We start from the raw sequence: 20007 nt of genomic DNA, 5'->3' as shown, positions 1-20007 counted from the left end.
TCTTTCTTTCTCTCTTTCTCTCTCTCTTTCTTTCTCTTTCTTTCTTTCTTTCTTTCTTTCTTTCTTTCTTTCTTTCTTTCTTTCTTTCTTTCTTTCTTTCTTTCTTTCTTTCTTTCTTTCTTTCTTTCTTTCTTTCTTTCTTTCTGTTATGAAAAAAAATTCAGTTGATTTTTTTCTGTGAGAAAAAGATTACCACTACTGCTGGTCTGCTGCCTGTGTTATGGTAATTACGGGTCGTTGTTGTTAATAGTTGTTTTTGTATTGGTAAAAGCCCTCCTGGGGCGAGTTAATGGCTCTTCTCTCAGACAGTGGAGGGTGTGGTACCTCCCAAACAGTGAGGAGAAAAGACTTTGGAGGGGAGGGATATGCAAAATACTCCAAGGACCAGCATGCTCTGTGGGACCCCTACTCCAAACGTGCAGGAAGAACACCAAAAACAACGAGCCACCTAAGAGTTGAGAGACTGGAGTGATGTCTGGACGTGAGGAGCCGAGTGCTGAGCCTGCAGAGATGCGGAACACCTTCGGAGTCCCTCTCGCCCTGAGCTCGGAAGTCATCCCCGGTGCCGAGACCGGGCGGGACGGGGCCGGGAAAAGTAACATCGGATGGGATCACCACGCCCTAAAGGCTCCCACGAGGACCTGATCCCCAGCTCTGCCCCTAGTGGACTAAGCTGCGCATATCCTCCTCCTCCTCCTCCTCGTCGCCCTGGGAGAGACGACAGGAGACTGCAGCCCCGCCGAGCTGCCCAATCCTGAGCTGATCACTTTTAATAAAGGCATTAAAAAGGAGAAGTCTCCTGGCCCTGCTTATTTCTCTCTTTCTTTCTTTCTTTCTTTCTTTCTTTCTTTCTTTCTTTCTTTCTTTCTTTCTTTCTTTCTTTCTTTCTTTCTTTCTTTCTTTCTTTTCCTTCCTTCCTTCCTTCCTTCCTTCCTTCCTTCCTTCCTTCCTTCCTTCCTTCCTTCCTTCCTTCCTTCCTTCCTTCCTTCCTTCCTTCTTTCTGTTATAGATACATATTATAATATTGACTTTTCAAAAACAGTAAAATGGATTAATATGTGTAGTGTTAAAGTAACTTTTTTATAAATATATAGTTTTTATTTCTGTTGTTAATTAAGCTTAGACATAGTAGTGAAATACCTATGCTTGTGTTAAAATGCCTGCTTGGATGGGATGCTTGGATGGGATAACATCCAATGAACATAGGATGAGGACACCTGCTACAGATATGCCAACTATCAGCACTCACCATCTGAAGAAAGTATGGACCAAGGCCCAAACTGGAACTGATAAAGAGAAGGAGCCAAAACCACAGCCAAGAAACACACATGCTCTAAAAAGGAGGAGCCAAGCAGGGGCCATGGAAAATAGTTCCTGGAATATGTAAACTAGTTTATGGATATGCATAAGGGTCTATGAATATGCAACAGGCTGATGTAAGGGAAAAAGTATTTAAGGAGTATCCCCGAAGGTGATGGTGTGGTCTTGGCTGAGTACCAAGACACACCCAGCCGTAACAACCTTTGCTTTATGGTCCTTTGTTGGAATTTTAGCTGACTAGAGACTGGAAAAGTACTGGACTCAGCCTAATTTGAGCTATTGCACCTGCAAGATAGCTTGTCCTTGGGCCTAGCTGGGTATGATAACAAGTAGACAGAGAGATGTGGGAAAAGAGAATGTAGGCCCAAAAGAATGAGGAAGAGTTGATAGTATAGTTTAACCAATAGATTGCTTGGCTTGCAGAATATTCATAAGCTTATTACTTGCTATATATGTGTCTGATGCTCTCTTCAATAAACGGAACTTGATGATGACTCATATTGAGCCCCGAGTTTTCCCTGCACCAGACAAATGGCTGGAAAACTGTAACAGTCCTTTTCTCCTATTGTGCTTCATTAAACTTTTAAAATTTTCACAGGAGAATGAATGTGTTTTTCTCTTTCTCTCTTTCTCTCTTTCTTTCTTTCTTTCTTTCTTTCTTTCTTTCTTTCTTTCTTTCTTTCTTTCTTTCTTTCTTTCTTTCTTTCTGCCTCTTTTACTATTAAATAAAATATATCAAATTTTTGGCACCAGCATCTAACCTTGTTTGGTTTTAATTATGTTTTTTGGGTATATTTCGAACTTTTCTGGGTCCGATCTGTTTTATTCACAGAGGCTTAGTTTCCTTTGGTCTTCTGAGTTTCACCAGTTCATAATCGGAAGGGCAGAATGCACCACCACAAGGTGTGTGTGGTCTAGTTATCATTGAGCCTGTTTTATTGGATAAGTGACTCTGAAAATTTTTTTAGGGAAATAGCTTTGCTTCACAGTCACAGATTTGGGTGTTGATACAGAGCAAGATGTGATAGTTCCATCAGTGTAAGAAATGGTTCTTTATGTTGAATGAGTTTTGTAGCATACAGGAAAATGTTTTGCTTTTGCTAAAAAGGAGATGTTTCTGTGTTTTCTTTTTCAGAGTTCCATGGAATTTTTCTGTAAAGATGGAGGGCCAGTTAGCAGTCTTTGCTCTCTCCTCATCTCTCACAACATCCACATAGGCAAACTCAGGAAGTGTGGACTGGATGGGCAGACAATAAGGTGGATTGAGAACTGACAAAATGGAAGATCCCAGAGGGTCGTGATCAGAGTCACAGGGTCTAGTTGGAGGCCTGTCACTAGTGGTGTCCCCCAAAGTTAAATACTGGGACCAGTACTGTTTAACTTTTTCATCAATTACTTGGTTGAAGGGGTAGATGCCTTCTCTGCAAGTTTACTGGCTACAGAAAGCTGTGAGCAGTGGCTGATACCCCAGAGGGCTGTGCAGACCTTCAGAGGGACCTTGACAGGTTGGAGAGATAGGCAGGGAACTGTCTGAAATTCAACAAAGGCCAGTGCAGTGTTCTGCACCTGGGGAAGAATAACCCTGAACACCAGTACATCTTGGGGGTGACCTGCTGGAAAGCAGCTCTGCATAGGAGAACCTGGGGGTCCTGGTGGACAACAAGCTGCCCATGAACCAGCAGTGCCCTTGTGGCCGAGAAGGCAAATCACATCCTGGGGTGCAGTAGGAAGAGTGTTGGCAGCAGGTGGAAGAAGGTTATCCTGCCACTCTATTCAGCCCTGGTGAGGCCTCACCTGGAGGGCTGAGTCCAGTTCTGGGCTCCTCAGTACAACAGAGACACGGACCTCCTGGAGCAGGACCTGCAGAGGGCTATGAAGACAATTCTCTCTTATGCGGTGTCATGGTTTGACACAATAGAAGGACATCTTGTAGATGAAGGGGAGTGGAAATGGGTCCCTGCTCAGGGAGGTAATAAAAAAATTCCTCCTGACCCCCATCCTCTAGCCAGGTGCCACTTCAGAATAGGTATGAGGCCCTGGATCTAGAGAGCCAGCCAGAGGATTTAGAAGAAAACTATCTGCACAGTGAGCCTCCCAGTTATGATTCATGTCTAAGATGAATCACCACCTCTAACATCAAGACGAAAAGAAGGATAATTGTAGTGGGTGACTCCCTTCTGAGGGGAACAGAGGGCCACATATGTTAACCGGACCCATCCCACAGAGAGGTCTGCTGCCTCCCTGGGGCCTGGGTACGAAATATCACTGAGAGACTTCCTGGGCTAATTCAGCCCTCTGATTATTACCCACTGCTGATACTCCAGGCTGGCAGTGATGAGATTGAAAAGAGGAGTGTCAAGGTGATTAAAAGGGAGTTTAGGGCACTAGGTCAAGTGGTTGATAGAACAGGGGGACAGGGAGTGTTCTGCAACATCCCTTTGGTGACAGAGTAAAATGATGAAGGAAATAGGAGAACTCACATTATTAACAAGTGGCTCAAGGTTTGGGGTCGTCAGCAAAATTTTGGATTCTTGGATCATGTGGCAATGTCTCCATTTGGAAAAACAGGAGTCGGCTAAGGAAGGCCGGATCCTCCCCCAAAACGGAGAATGTAAACCCTCCCCACCCCTCCGAATTGCTATAAATTAAAAATTAGGGGCTCTTAGGCAAAAAATATGGGAGCAGGAAATAACAGTTCTTTACTAGGGAAGAAAATAAAAGGATAAAAGAAACAATGCAGTACACTAGAACAACAGTGACAGAGTCAGAACTCAACCTGACACCCTGTTGGTCAGGGTGTTGGTAGCAGTCCAATTGGGAATGTGGCTGCAGTCCTCCTGGTGTGTCAGGTGTGGTTCTGCTGGAGAAGGGGTACTGTAGCAAAGGGTGCATTCTTCCTCCGAAGATCCAGTGGAAGAAGAGGCAGCTGCTGTTCCTCTGGGAAATCCAGTGGAGAAGCCGTGCAGTAATTTCAGAATCACCAGTTTATATCTGGGTAGGAATGCACGCTTGGATCCTCCGTCTGGGCAAAGCATTTTACAATGGGATTCTATAGTTCTTATCAGTCATGCAGTGACATTCAATAGCCTGTTATCACCAGATGTCCCCTCCCAAGGGAGGAGTGATTGTGATCACTCAGAGAGAGATAACCAAAACTGCCCACTTGACAAAAGTCAACTGCCATACAGATGGTAATAGAATACATCTTGCAATCTGGAACAGGCAACTTTTACAGCACCTGGCCTGCTGGAACCAGATGGGCTCCATCTCTCCATTAAGGGCAGAAGGTTTTTACCTCATGAACTCACAGAATTTCTTGAGAAGGCTTTAAACTAGGTTTGAAGGGGGTAGGGGATGCATCTGGGCTGTCTGGAAGCAGGCCCAAGGGTTGTGTCCTGGTTTAGGGCAAATTTGGGAGAAAACCTCCAAAAGGGGCCCCTCCAGAAAGCAAACCCACATGGCCCCTCCCCTCAACCAGTTCGGGAAGAATTTCCTTGGAGAGAAGTGGAAAAAAACCTGTTTATTTAAACAGGCAAAGCATTTCCCAGCACAAAAAGTGAACAATACCAGATGACAAAACTCATTCACCGCTCTGAAGAGATGACAAATTCAGAAAAATCTCTCCTGTGGGTGGTTATTACAGCGACCTGAAGAGATCTTCATGGTGAGAGAAGGACGAGAATCCTGTTTCTTGATCAGAAGGCTGGATTTATTGATATAGGATATATAATACATTATAGCTATACTAAAAGGAATAAGGAGAGAAGTTGCAGAGGCTTGCTAAGCTAAGAATAGAATAGAAAGAATCTATCTCAAAGTTCTGTGTCCAGGGACTCTGTCCCCAGCTTGCTTCTGTGATTGGCCCTTAATTATAAACACATGGAACATGAACCAATCACAGGTGCATCCTATTGCATTCCACAGCAGCTGATAATCATTGTTTACATTCTTCTTCTGGGGCCCTTGCTTCCCAGAAGATGCACAATCCCAAAGAAAGGATTTCTATGAAAAAATGTCTGCGACAGGTGATTTCTCTGTTTTCAGTCCCTGCGGCACTGGGAAAGACTGCTGCCCAGAGTAGGCCCTGGTAGGCTGCCAAGTGCAAGCTCTTGGTGTTTCCCCGGGTCCCAGTCCAGAGCAGGTTCAAACAGTTCCAAGAAAAGGGAAAGAAAACCAGTCCAGGGAAAACTTCTCTGCCTCAGCTAGCTAAACTAACAAAAAAACAAAGTAGGGCCCTGTTCTTCTCTGTCTGTGCCCAGACAACACAGTCCAGCAGAATGTGGAGGGGTGAGTGCAATCTCTGATAACAAACTCCATGCTTCCTCTTCTCCCCGCCTTCGCTCTCACAGCCAGTCTTGAAGTCACGGAATATAATATCCAGCATAAACAGAAAAGACAATTGGGGATACAAGCATCATAAGGTCACCCTAGGACACTTACATTCTTTTAGTCATTTGAGGTTTGTTCATGTTACCATTGATACATTTTGTACACCAATATGTGCTTCTGCTCACACCAGGGAAAAAGGTAAAGACATCCATAGACATTGGACACATTACGTTGCTATTATGGGCCTGCCAAAGACTAAAAACTGACAACAGCCCTGGTTATATTTCTAAAAATACTCAGGAATTCCTTCACCAATGGGGTGTGAACCATGTTACGTGGATCCCATATAATCCCCAGGTCCAAGGCATGATAGAACAATGCCATTTAACACTTAAACAGACGTTATTAAAACAAAAAAAGTGGGAATATTGCTCCTCAAGAACAATTCGATAATGCAATATTTACACTAAAGTTTTTGAATGCAGATCATCTCTCTCAATCCCTGGTAGACTGACACTGCTCTGAAGGTTCGAGTGCACAGAATCAATTTCCAAAAGTTTTGTATAAGGATCCACATTTGAGTATGAAGTGGCAAGGCCAAGATGGTTTACTAAACTGGGGGAAAGGGTATGCATGTGTTCTATCCCCTACAGGTCCAAAGTGGTTAACTTCTCGTCTGGTAAAACTGTACCATGAGCTACAAAGACCAGTCCAACAACCCGATACCCCAGCTGAAGAGACTCTCAATAGTGAAGAAGAGGCGCCACACAATACCAGCCAGCAGCAAGCGGACGAACATGGAGATAACATGGGGGATGCTGAAGAGACTGCAGCAAAGAACTGAAATCCTGATGCATAGTGTAGGAGTAGCACCAACCCCAGAGAACACCTTCTTGGCCTACCTAGCAAGAGTAGATAGCAACAGTACTGTAAGAAGTCAATTCTGTTTTCTCCTTATCATACTCGTGGTGACTGCAGAACAGGTATATTGGGCTCACGTTGTTGATCCTCCCATTTTTCTCAGATGGCTGATAGCTTTTATTATGTCTGCTATAATAATAGAAGCTATGGCTGCTATCACAGTGATGGTGCTTACAAAAGCTGTGCAAACTGCTCATGCTGTCACTGATATGTTTGGCAATTTTATGGCACAAATGGCCATGCAAGCAAGTATTGATCAACAAGAATTAGCTATGTTATAGGTAGTAGAAATAATTCATGCTATAAGAAGTAGGCATATGTACGTATAAAATATTAGCAGTGTTTGAAACTATGTTTGGTTATAAAATATTGGTGAAGGTTAAACATGTGCTTGTGAAATCACCCTGTCCTGGAACAGAAGCTATTCACATTGTTACTAGTTCCCCTGTTCACATATGAACAGAGTAGCACCGAGCCTGGTGCCTGTGATTGTCTATGCCAGGGCGAGGGCTATTCACACGTTAACTAGTTCCCGAGGGCTATTCACATGTTAACTAGTTCCTGGACTGGCTCCAGGATTACTTGGACTCACTATCAGTACAAGAGACAGGCTGGAGTGGATTTACTCCACACCTAGAAGATATCATCTGGAATTTCCTGGGTGAGGACATCTCAGGAAGCCCACGAGGCCTGGCACCTGGACCCAAGATGGCATCACCTATTACATGTGAATGGATACTTCCCTGGAATACTCAGACAGTCATCTGAGCTGTGGACACATTCTTTGTCTAATTCTACACATGTATGGACCAAATTTTACATGCCAAGGGAGACAAAGAACTATGTGGTCATCTCTGCCCCAGGCGGAATAAACTGTATATAAACCGGCTACTGGAGGCACTCGGGGTGTACCTCTTGGAAAAACGCTGCCACTCGGCTGGCCAAACCCAGGGTGCACCCAGCGGCAGATCCCAGGGCTGGCACTTTCTTGGTTGTGGGAAGGTTTCTGAATTTTCTAATTTTAATTGACTTAATAAATTTTTGTCAAATTTTTCTAAATTTGGCTCTCAAATTGATAATTTATAACAGCTAGATTAGATGCATTAGAAGCAGCACTAGTGTGATTAGGAGATCAACGAGAAGCTTTAAACACTCGCCTGAAACTTCACTGCAATTGGGAACACCAGCATCAGGGGTTGTGTGTTACTCCCTGATGTGCTAAAGCCTGCGCAGCAGAGCTGACTTACAAGATGAATCCTGGGCAATGTGACTTACACCATCAGTATTATTTAGCTAAAAATAGATTACAGAGACACTGATGCTAGCTGTTTAACCCCAAACTGTCTGCTTTAGAAACTTTCACATAACCTTGTGTAAGAAATCTGTAAGAAATGTATTCTTTTAAGAAACCTTTCAAACTGACATTAACAGAGGCTTGTTTGTAGGATATTTCAGGGAAAACCCTCTCAGCCTAGGCCTGGGCTCTGGCCAAGCCCTGACCCTGACTAATCGTGAAGTGTTCCATCAGACCCAGGTGTTTCTGCACTAAAAATATAATCAAGTAATTTTTACTTGCCAATTTGGGCCTATAACGGCTGGACCCCCTTTTAGGGCAAAGTCAGACCTTACCTGTGAGTAGATGCAGTGCGTGGGTTTTCCCAGTTACTTGGAAGGGTTCTCTGGGTCCTTGCTGGGAAACGAGATTCCCCAGCAATTGCGGACTCTGGATGATGGTAAAATATTAGGCAATTGATGATATATCTTTCTAAATCACTATCCTTTCTCTCATGTAGTAATGATTAGGTGCATTACCTTGCTTGGTTTTGCTTGTTGCTAAAGCTGAGTGCATAGTGAGCTCATTGTTTTATTAATTGTGTCATTTTACTTTTCTGTTGCCTTAATATTCATAGTAAAATGAGACCATTCATTCCATTAGTGTCTGTGCCCTTTAGATCTCCCCTGTCAATTAGCAAAAACACTCCACTGGAATCAAACCACTTGCAGCTGGAAATGTTAAAGCCTGTTTACAGGGTGCCTTTGCTACTAACATTAATGGTGAAGTGCAAGATTTAACCCAATCCTTAAAGCAGCAGATGACTAAGGTACAAAACCTAGCAGAACAAACTATATGGAATAAATTGTCTAATGATATACAATGGCTTAACCCCAAACACTGGTTTGAGATACTTAATTTATGCATATAGGTTTTTGTATCAGAGGGAAGTTTTAAAAATCTTTTTGTGTGTTTATGGCAACTCATCTGAAGCACCAATCGCCTCAGAGAAGACAAAGCTGTTGGGGGTTAGGATTCTTCCTTTTGTTTTTTTCTCTTAAAGAATTTTCTCCCATATGTGTTGCTAAGAGACAATAATGACCAGCTACTTAAGAGAGATAAAGAAGTGGCCACAGCTAAGGGGAGGGTCTATAGGATCACAGGTGACCCGATGTCTGGGAATGATTGTCATCTGACTCCAAGGCTTTGGAATGCTGCACATTCGCTTTATTAAAACTATATTATATTACATTGTACTATACTATATCTATACTACAAAGAATCCTAAAGAATACTAAAGAAAACTTGTGACTGCCTCCTGACAGTCAGGACACAGCTAGGACCTGATAGGCTAATTAACATAAAGAATTCCAACAGAATCCAATCAAGCAATCACCTTGGATAAACAATCTCCAGACAACATTCCACATGAGCACAAGCACAGGCGCAGCAAATGAGATAAGAATTGTTTTGATCATTCTTTTCTCTGCTTCTCTCACTACTTCTCTTTGTTCAGATGGCAGGTGAAATAAACAGGGCCAGGAGACTTCTTCTCCTTTATAATGCCCTTATTAAAAGTGATCAGTTCAGGATTGGGCGTCCCGGCAGGGCTGCAGTCCCCGTCGTGCCTCCCAGGGCGACGCAGAGGAGGAGGATATGCGCAGCTCCGTCCACTGAGGCAGCGCCGGGGATCCAGTCCTCGTGGGAGCCTTTAGGGCGTGGTGATCCCATCCCATGTTACTTTTCCCGGCCCCGTCCCGCCCGGTCTCGGCACCGGGGACGACTCCCGAGCTCAGGGCGAGAGGGACTCCAAAGGTGTTCCGCACCTCTGCAGGCTCAGCACTCGGCTCCTCACGTCCAGACATCACTCCAGTCTCTCAACTCTTAGGTGGCTCGTTGTTTTTGGTGTTCTTCCTGCACGTTTGGAGTAGGGGTCCCACAGAGCATGCTGGTCCTTGGAGTATTTTGCATATCCCTCCCCTCCAAAGTCTTTTCTCCTCACTGTTCGGGAGGTCCCCACCCTCCACTGTCTCAGGAGAAGGGCCATAAACTCGCCCCAGCCATGGCTTTTACCGATACAAAAACAACTATTAACAACAACGACCCGTAATTACCATAACACAGGCAGCAGCCCAGCAGTAGTGGTAATCTTTTTCTCACAGAAAAAAATCAACTGAATTTTTGTTCATAACAATAGTACAGTTTGTAAGCTTTTTAACTGCTTTTGATATAGTATCATTTATAAGCCTTTTATGGTTAATACCCTAATCCCTGTGTAGATTGTATATTTTAGTGTGATAACTATATATTGTAGTTTTGGCATTTGCAAAATATTAAAATAAAGGCTATGTGCTGTATATCATAACATTAACTTTTGCAGAAATAATTGTAATTGTGAAATAATAACGAATGCTTTTATTTTTGTAACTAACTGGCAATAGTGAAATAGCTAATATTGATTGAAAGTACTTGTAAATATGGCTACAATGTCTGTATGATAAAATAACATTAAAAAGAACCAGGAAAATAACACTGAAAGATCAAGGAGGAATCTACCACTGACCCTTTGGCTATCAACAACTGTCAAATCACAGACCAGGGTGAAATGGAGATTTTGGGGGTTTGCTTTAATTAGCAATATGAATTAAGCATTTAAATTTTAGCTTGTAGAATTGTGTGTTGAATTTTAACCTTTTACTTAAGAAACCTCTGCCATTGTACAAAGGGCATAGGAAAATGCAAATTTCTGAGGCTTCTTGCTTGTTAAAGAACAATACAGGGAGAAGACCAAGGAGAGCTGCTTCTAGGGTTGTCTTTTAAGGATGCTTTGTCCCATTTCAAAAAGGGCACAGTCTCTCCTTCGGGACCCTGTCCCCCCCCCAATTTTTTTCACCCCCTGGGGCTGAGGGATACCAACACTGAACCCTTCTGGCTCCAAGGCATTACCCCCCCCCAGACGCAGTCTCTGTATCACAAGGAAACATGGTTCTGTCCATGGCTATACAAAAAGAGTCCAGCAAAAAAAGCCACTCCATCATCTCTTCCCACTCAAGTTTCTTCTCTATTCTTTTCACATCTCTCCCTTGCTCAGACCTTCAACACTTGCCCATTTCTTTCTTCATCTTCCACTCTTATCTCTCTTCTAGGAAGGGTTAATGTTCTGTAAAGTTTTCATCACCCGAAAAAGGGTTAAAAGCTCCTACAAGCCGCCAAACACCTTCCCGGAGGTCGGGCTGTGCTGACAGCACATGATATTGAAATAAACAGGGCCAGGAGACTCATCCTTTTTAGTGCCTTTATTAAAAGTGATCAGCTCAGGATTGGGCGGCCCGGCAGGGCTGCAGTCCCCGTCGCGTCTCCCAGGGCGACTCAGAGGAGGAGGATATGCGCAGCTCTGTCCACTAGGGGCAGAGCCGGGGGATCCAGTCCTCGTGGGAGCCTTTAGGGCGTGGTGTCCCTGTCAGGTGTTGATCCTTTGAACTTCTCAGATGGCTGGTCCCGGCGTTGGGATGACTCTCTGCTCAGGGCTAGAGGGGCTCCGCATCTCTGCAGGCTCAGCACTTGGCTCCTCATGTCCAGACACCACTTTAGTCTCTCAATTCTTATTTGGCTCGTTGTTTTTGGGGTTTTCTCTGTGGGTTTCGAGTCGTGGTCCCACAAAGCATTCTGGACTTTGGAGTCACTTTGCATAACCCCCCCCCACCCTCTCAGGTGTCTTCCCTATGCTGTAAGAGAGCACAGCCTCGGGGAAGGGCCATCCACCCCACCCAGCCAGGCCTTTTGCTAATACAAAAGAGGAGATAAGCCTCAACGACCCGGTATTACAATGACAAAGCACTAAGAACCCTGGCAGAGACAGATCTGGCTGCGTCCCTGTAACTCTTTCTCACAAAAAAAATATTAACCGAATTTTTGTTCATAACAATATCAAATTTCAAGATAACAGTCCCAGGCACAGGCTCTTTCTCTCTTTCTCTCTCTCTGTCTTCTGGGGGGGGAGGGAGGGGCCTGCCCGGTGCCTCCCGGTACTTCTCTCTTCCACCCTTCCACCCCTCAGGGTCTGACCTACCTCCTCCCGGCCGCATGGCTTTTCCCCTCTCCCTGCCCAGCCAGCAGCTGGGCCGGGAAAGAGATCCAAACTCTTCCCACCGGAAACCCCAAAAAAAACTTTCTAGGGGAGTGCCCTGCTTTTTAACCCCTGTGTTCTCAGAGGCGTATCCAGTGTCCCAGTGGCCACACCAGGTGCCAATATTAAAATCTGAACAAGTATTGGTGATCACAGCATATCCCAGAAAACCTATTTCCTGTCAAACCATCACAGTGACACATCAGACTCTGTGCCTAGAACAACTGCTGCTGCTACTACTGCTGTTCCTGTACAGACCTGGGACTATAATAGAGAGCAGCCTTGCAGCTGCAGATCTTACTTGGGACTCTATGCCAGAAAGATTTTAGCATGGATTTTAACACCTTGAACTCTGCCTTCAAGACTGATGTATTCATGCCATAAACAACCTTATAGCAAACAACAATGGCTCTTGTCTTTTTGAAGACCCTAGACACAATAACACCTCAACACGGGTGTGCACCGTGATTGCTATGAAAAATACATGTATTTTATGATTGGCTTTTCGCAAATATTAAAATGAATATTATATGTGTTGTGTTAGAAAATAATGCTCTGTTAATTTTCTTAAGTACTGTGTTAAATATAGTTTTAGGTTATAAAAATTGTTAAAATAGAAATGATGCTATGTAGGATGCTTTGTTTAACAGAATAGGCTTGCAGGGAGATAGCAGCCACAGGACACCTAGATCTTTCAGAGAAAGGGAATTTATTGCCTTCTTATCAGAAGAAACAAACTTCTTCCCGGCTTAGAGGCGCTGTTAGGATTAGAAGGAAGAAGTCGACACTGACCAGATGTTATGAACAAAAATTCAGTTAATATTTTTTTTTGTGAGAAAGAGTTACAGGGACGCAGCCAGGTCTCTGTCTCTGCCAGAGTTCTTAGTGTTTTGTCATGGTAATCACGGGTCGTTAGAGCTTATCTCCTCTTTTGTATTAGTAAAAGGCCTGGCTGGGTGGGGTGGATGGCCCTTCCCGGAGGCAGCACGCTCCTCCAACATAGGGAAGACACCTGAGAGGGTGGGGGGGGGTTATGCAAAGTGACTCCAAAGTCCAGAATGCTTTGTGGGACCACGACTCGAAACCCACAGAGAAAACCCCAAAAACAACGAGCCAAATAAGAATTGAGAGACTAAAGTGGTGTCTGAACATGAGGAGCCAAGTGCTGAGCCTGCAGAGATGCGGAGTCCCTCTCGCCCTGAGCAGAGAGTCGTCCCAATGCCAGGACCAGGTAGCTGAGAAGCTGAAAGGATCAACATCTCACGGGGACATCACGCCCTAAAGGCTCCCACGAGGACTGGATCCCCCGGCTCTGCCCCTAGTGGACAAAGCTGCGCATATCCTCCTCCTCTGAGTCGCCCTGGGAGACGCGACGGGGACTGCAGCCCTTGCCGAGCTGCCCAATCCTGAGCTGATCACTTTTAATAAAGGCATTAAAAAGGAGAAGAAGTCTCCTGGCCCTGTTTATTTCACCAGACAGAATCCTGTGTTTGAATAGAATTTATACATCATGTATGAAGTGTATGAATATGCAACAGGCTATTGTTGTTAACGGGTGTCCTTTTTCGGGCTTGTGATGCCCAGAAAAAGGTACCCAGACGTCCGTAACACTTTGTTTTTATTGTCTCATATTGTCTTAATTCAATTTGTCCAAATTGTTATTACTCTACTTGTGTTACTATTTTTATAACTATTTTATTACTATTAAACTTTTAAAAATTTTAAAAACAAGTGATTGGCGTTTTTCACAATTGCCATGAACCCTTTGCACAAAAAACAGAAAAGGAGGAGATCTGGAAACAGTGCCAAACACCTGATATCCTAATCAAGATTAGAACAAGGGAATGTTAACCCTAAAGGCTTTGCTAATTTGTGTTTTCTGAGGATGCTGTGAAAAAAAACAACATTTTGCTGGAAAAAATCTGCCATATGAGTGTGTGACTTATTCTGATTGAAAACCATCACATGCATGGAATGCTTGAGACATTTTTTGTGTATTACAAAATTAGCAGAGGTCCAAGGGACCAATCAAAAGGTAGCAGTTTATCTGTAATGGAATTAAAACAAAAAGAAGCTCCCATGGGAAAGAGAAGAACAGAAAAAGCACCACCTGCAAGCCCAACACTACAACACTGCATAAGTGTACTTTTCCCTTTGCTGATATAATTTTTTGCATTTAAAATTTTCTTTGCATTTTCTTTCATCCCCAACACTCATTGCCTTCTATGATGAGATGAATGGCTTTGTGGATGAGGGGAGATCAGTGGATGTTGTTTATCTTCATTTGAGCAAAGCTGTTGACACTCTGCCTTAACACCCTCATAAACAAACAGATGAAGTATGACTTATCTAAGTAGAATGTGAGGTGAATTGAAAACTGTCTGAACTGCTGGGCTCAGAGGGTTGTGATCAGTGACACAAAGTCAAGTTGGAGGCCAGTCACGAGTGGTGTACCTCAGGCATAAGTATTGGAGTGAGTACTTTTTAACATATCTGTTAGTGACCTTGGATCATGGGACAGTGTACCCTCAGCAAGTTTGCTGATGACACAAAGATGGGTATTATAGTGACCTGATGAGGTCTTCAGGTGAGAGAAGGACGAGAATCTTAGTTGATGAGCAGAAGGCTGGATTTATTGATATATGATATATAATACATTATAACTATACTAAAAAGAATAAGGAGAGAAGTTGCAAAGGCTGCTAAGCTAAGAATAGCATAGAAAAGAATGAATAACAAAGTTCTGTGTCCAGAGAATCTGTCCCCGAGCTTGTTCCTGTGATTGGCCCTTAATTGTAAACACGGAACATGAACCAATCACAGGGGCACCTGCTACATTTCACAGCAGCCGATAACAATTGTTTACATTCTTCTTCTGGGGCCTCAGCTTCCCAGAAGATGAACAAATCCTAAATAAAGGATTTCTATGAAAAAATGTCTGCGACAGATGGGAGGAATGGTTGATAGACCAGATGGTTTTGCTGTCATTCAGAGTGATGTTGACAACATGAAGAAATAGCTTTGCAGAGAAGGATCTGTAGATTTCAGTGGACAAAAAGTTGAGCATAAGACAGCAATGCATCCTTGTGTCAAAGGTCAGTGACATTTTGCACTGCATGAGGAAGGATGTTGCCAGTAGGTCAAGGGAGGTGATCCTTCTGTTCTACTCAGCACTGGTGAGACACACCCCCCCCCCGGAGTACTGTGTCCAGTTCTGGGGTCCAGGTACAAGAAAAACACATATATACTGGAATGAATTCAGTGAAGGGCCATGAAGATTATACCTTCCTCTTCTCCTCTGGGGCTGATGTGGCTGGCTTTGTTAATCCAGATACCAAGGTTCTTGCACATCCTTATATAAGCAGATTGATTGTGTTATCTGATATTGCTGTCATTTTTTCAGGTGCATAGAAACTGGCTTCATTCTGGAGGAAACTATTTGCTGGTGAGGCCACAGTGAAACATACCCTAAGACAGTCAGTTCTTGGGTGGCAAGGTGTGTAGATAATTTTGAGCAGATGCCTAGAGTGCTTATCACCTCTAATAGCCCGGGATTTTACTCCTGAACAAGCATCCGTTGACAGAGGGGTGCCTTGCCTACCCCAATGAGACCCAGCAGCTCTTAACACTGTCCTGGGGCTTGGCCTATGCCTCTCAAGACTATTCAGCTCCATCAGAGGAGTATGGTTGAGACAGGGACTCAAACCACATCTCAGGACACCATGGTTAAAGGGACACAACCCCCAACTACAGTAAACACCACAGCAGTGAAAAAGAAACACTGGATATGAAATTTGATGGGTCCATATAATCAATTGGTAAGTGCATCACCAATAAAAACTTTCATATTTTTTCACTTTAAAAATTTGGAAACAATTTTATAACCCATGTAAAAATCTTCCAAATGAAAAGTTCCAGTAGGATTTGAACCCATTTGTTAAAGCTATAAAACTATAACACCTTCTTATGAATTTGCAGGAGCAACTGATTGGCATAAGGGAAGATTGAGAGTTATATACTGGTTTTGGCTGGGACACAGTTACTTTTCTTCATAGTGGCTGTATGGGGCTGGTTTGAATTTGTGATGAAAACAGTGTTTATAATACACCCATGCCTTAGTTATTTCTGAGCAGTACTTAGTGTCAAGGCCTTTTCTGCTTCTCATAAAGCCTTCTCACAAACAAGTAGGCTGAGGGTACAAAAGAACTTGAGAGGGGACACAGCCAGAACACTTGACCCCAACTTGATATCTAGTCCCTCAAGATTTGAATCGATCTTTGAAAATATTCTTGTTGTCGGTAATCAGTAGCTATAGCAGTTATGATTAAGTAATCGCGCTGTAAAAGTTATAGAAATTTGTAGGCTTGGCTAATCCTTTGTTTTAAGGAAAGGAGAACAATTCCAAGATGAATGGCTTCTTGGGACAAGAGCCATCAGGAATGAAGTCAGGTGGACTGAGCAGTGACTAGGGGAAAGGTAATTCTGGCAGGGGAGATCACAACCACCAACCCATTGACCACCTACTTGAAATGGACCCCCAACTCAAATGGAAGGAAGAACTGCACATGCAGACTAACTAGTGTGAGAAGTGGGAGATATAACTAGCAAGTGTGCATTTGAGTATTAATTAATGAAAAAGTTCTGTAATCTGTAACCAATCATATGTGAGGGTCCAGAGTGATGCAGAGTTCCCAGACAGGTGCAAAGGAGAGCCGCTTTATTGTAAAACCAGGTCTTTTTGAGCAGTTAGGCCCTTTATCAGGTACATTCCATTTAAGCACAACAAATGTAATTCAACCAACCACCATAAACCACAATGTGACCACGTAATGGTTATATAACTTGTTTTTCTACTTCCAATTCAGCTAAGTCACTTTCCCATAGTCCTTTTCTACTTAGCCAGGTCATGTTCCTTTCATCTTTCTTTATTTTTGTGTATGTTTTCTAATGTACATAATATATTAGCACAGTAATATGTGTATATGATTTATAGATAAATACATAGACATATAGTAGGGGTTCATGCTCAAAAAACTTTTGTACTGATGGGGGGCACAATCAAAAAATTTGGAGGCCACTGTTCTAGTCTACCAGGTGGATACAGAAATGTACCTTTTTTGTTTGTAGAGTGGAAGACCAAAAGCATGGTAAAATAATAGCTCCAGTATGGAATTGCGTCCAGCTGGGACTTTTGTCTCAGTAGCATTTACAGAAGGCATCAACCTCAGGCCATGGGAAGCAGAATACTGGGGAGGGCACCTAGCCAGGTCATGGTGGGAAGAGTGGAGTCACGGGAGTCAGTATGCTAATAGAACTATCCTATATTTGGTCAAGTTTCTGGTTCTTGCTCTCAGTTGGTTTGATACCTGACACAGGTCATGTTCTGAGTTCGCGTTCGCGACTGGACCTTTGCCCTCAAAGACCGCTATACCTGGCTGCATTTGCCATGCCCACGGATCTTGGATCTTGTCTCTCAGATGATGCGGTTTCTTAATTTGCTATTTTGCTATTAAAGATCTATATTTTTGGTCAAGATCATTGTACCTGTTCCTCTATTATATGCCATGCTTTTCCCAGTCAAATTAGATTGGGGATCACAGTGAGCTGGACTGCGATAGCTGGCGCCCCAGAACAGGGGACCCTCATATTGAGGGATCCTTTTCAGTTTGGTTTGGCTGGATCTTGGTCAACTGGTAGGACTTTCTCTCTGCTGTGGATTATTTGGGTCGGGCCTGACACCTTCGACAAGTTACGTGTGACCTTTGGAGAAGAACTAGTGGTCTCAGGAAGCCTGCATGAAATGCAGGGTAAGCAGAGAGTGGACAGTTTTCCCTGCCACCTTCCCCAACGGGGGGGGGGCACGTTCTAACCCAATTCAAGTTTCACTGCTATGTGGGATGGGTTTAAAACTGTCCACAACACAGAGGGACGTATATGGACAGTACAAAATACTTTTAGCAGACCACAGGAAAAAGGTTGGAAAACACAAGCTAAAAATCCTTGTAAAATGGGTATTTTGCAATTTCATGATGAAAGCCGTGGGCTCAGCCACGCCAGCCAGGCAGCACTGCAAAAGACAGCACAGACCGTAAAATCTTTACTGCAGCATTTTGGGACTCAGTATCGTCAAAAACATGTTCCCTCTCCTGTGAAAATTTTAAAAGTTTAAAAAACGTCAATAGGAGACAAGGACCATAGAGCAAAGGTTATTATGACTGAGTGCATCTTGGCACTTAGCCAAGACCACACCACCACCTTTGGGGATACCCTTTAAATACCTCTTCCCTTACATCAATCTGTTGCATATTCATAGACACTTATGCATAGTAAACTTTTTCCCCAAGCTAGTTTACATCTTCCAAGAACTGTTCAGCATGACTCCTGCTTGGGTCCGCCCTTTTAGAGCATGCTTATTCCTTGGTTGTAGTTTTAGTTGATTCTTATCACCTCCAATTTTTGGGCCTTTTTCCACACTGTCTTCAGATGGTGGGTGCTGATAGTTGGCATATCTGTAGCAGGTGTCCTCATCCTATGTTCATTGAATGTTATCTCATTCAAGCAGGCATTTTAACACAAGCATAGCTATTTCACTACTATGTCTAAACTTAATTAACAACAGAAATAAAAACTATATCAAAGTTATTTTAACACTACACATATAAATCCATTTTAATATTTGCAAAAAGCCAATATTAAAATATGTATCTATAAAAATCCCCCCTCTTATTCTTTATAATCATTTGGCTTGAGCAATATTTCTTGTCCACTTGCATTCTTTGGACTATGCTGGTAATTAGCTGAATAAAACAGGGGACCAAACAAGGAAAAAAAATCAAACCAGTTGTAACACATAAAAGGAAGAAGCCCAATTAATTCCACCATTTTATCCCCAATACGTTACCCCACCAGTTTGTTTTTAACATTGATTCCCAATTTTGGACCATTGGTTCCCAATTTTGGACTGGCACTTGGGTTATTTTTCTGGTATCTTTTGCTTTTTCCAGCATGACATCCCCGTTGTCATCTATTTTCAACAATCTGATATATTAAACTTTCCACAAACACCCCCCTTCTGTAACCAATAAATAGTCTAAAGCCAACCTATTCTGATACACTACAGTTTTTGTTTGGCTTTGCTGAGTTGATATTAATTCCAATGTCAGAGCAGCTTTGTTTGTTATCATCTCTATAACTGCTTGGAATCTTATAATACGATTCAGCATATAACTTGGGGCTAATACAGAGTTAGATTGCTTGCTGGCTTTACCTTTTTTGTTTACCGATTGTTCTTTTACCAAATCTTGGACTATATCCCTAAGGTCAAATGTGAAACAAATCCATCTCTCTCCTTTCGGACATTCAATTCCCCATCTATTACCACTTAGGAAAAAGTTTATTGCAATCCAATATTTTTTCTTGTTTTGCCTACAGGTACTTAATTTGAATGGGTTATTACAGTGACTGTTGACATGGGTGTGTGTAATAAAAGAGGAACTTTGATTTCTTTCAATGTAATGCTTTCGGTAGCATTTGTGACACTATCTTGCCAGTATCCCAAAAGGGAAAAGATAACAAATGAGAGCCAGAACCAGGAATAACAGAGGTCCATTATGGCTTATACCCCCACCTTCCCTGCCTATGGGGTTGCAACCCATAGCAGGTGCATATGATCTTCTTGGTGGCAAGTACAGTGGCCAACCCAGGCTTGCCCTCTTTTTCCCTTGTCACTTCTTTTTGCTAATTTCCAGGCAAATAATTTTTGATGCTCCTTAACTGTAGTTTCCCACTCTTCCTCAGGTATCTCCCATTCAACAGGCACTAATAATTCCCATCCACAAAACAGTTATTATTTCAGTTGTTTTGAGTTCTATTTGGATAGGGGATAGATTTGGTACTTGACACTTCTTGCAACAAGAGCGTCGATACTGTGAACTTCAATATCAATTTTTCCCACCATTTAAACATTTACATATAACCCAGCTAGTGCGTCCAGTACTGGGATGAATAAAACAGAGTATACAGTATGGCACTGATGGAA

The sequence above is a fragment of the Zonotrichia leucophrys genome, unplaced genomic scaffold (genome assembly GCF_028769735.1).
Source record: "Zonotrichia leucophrys gambelii isolate GWCS_2022_RI unplaced genomic scaffold, RI_Zleu_2.0 Scaffold_35_1530144, whole genome shotgun sequence".
NCBI classification, from domain to species: Eukaryota; Metazoa; Chordata; class Aves; order Passeriformes; family Passerellidae; genus Zonotrichia; species Zonotrichia leucophrys.
Note: the sequence above shows the minus strand (reverse complement) of the source record.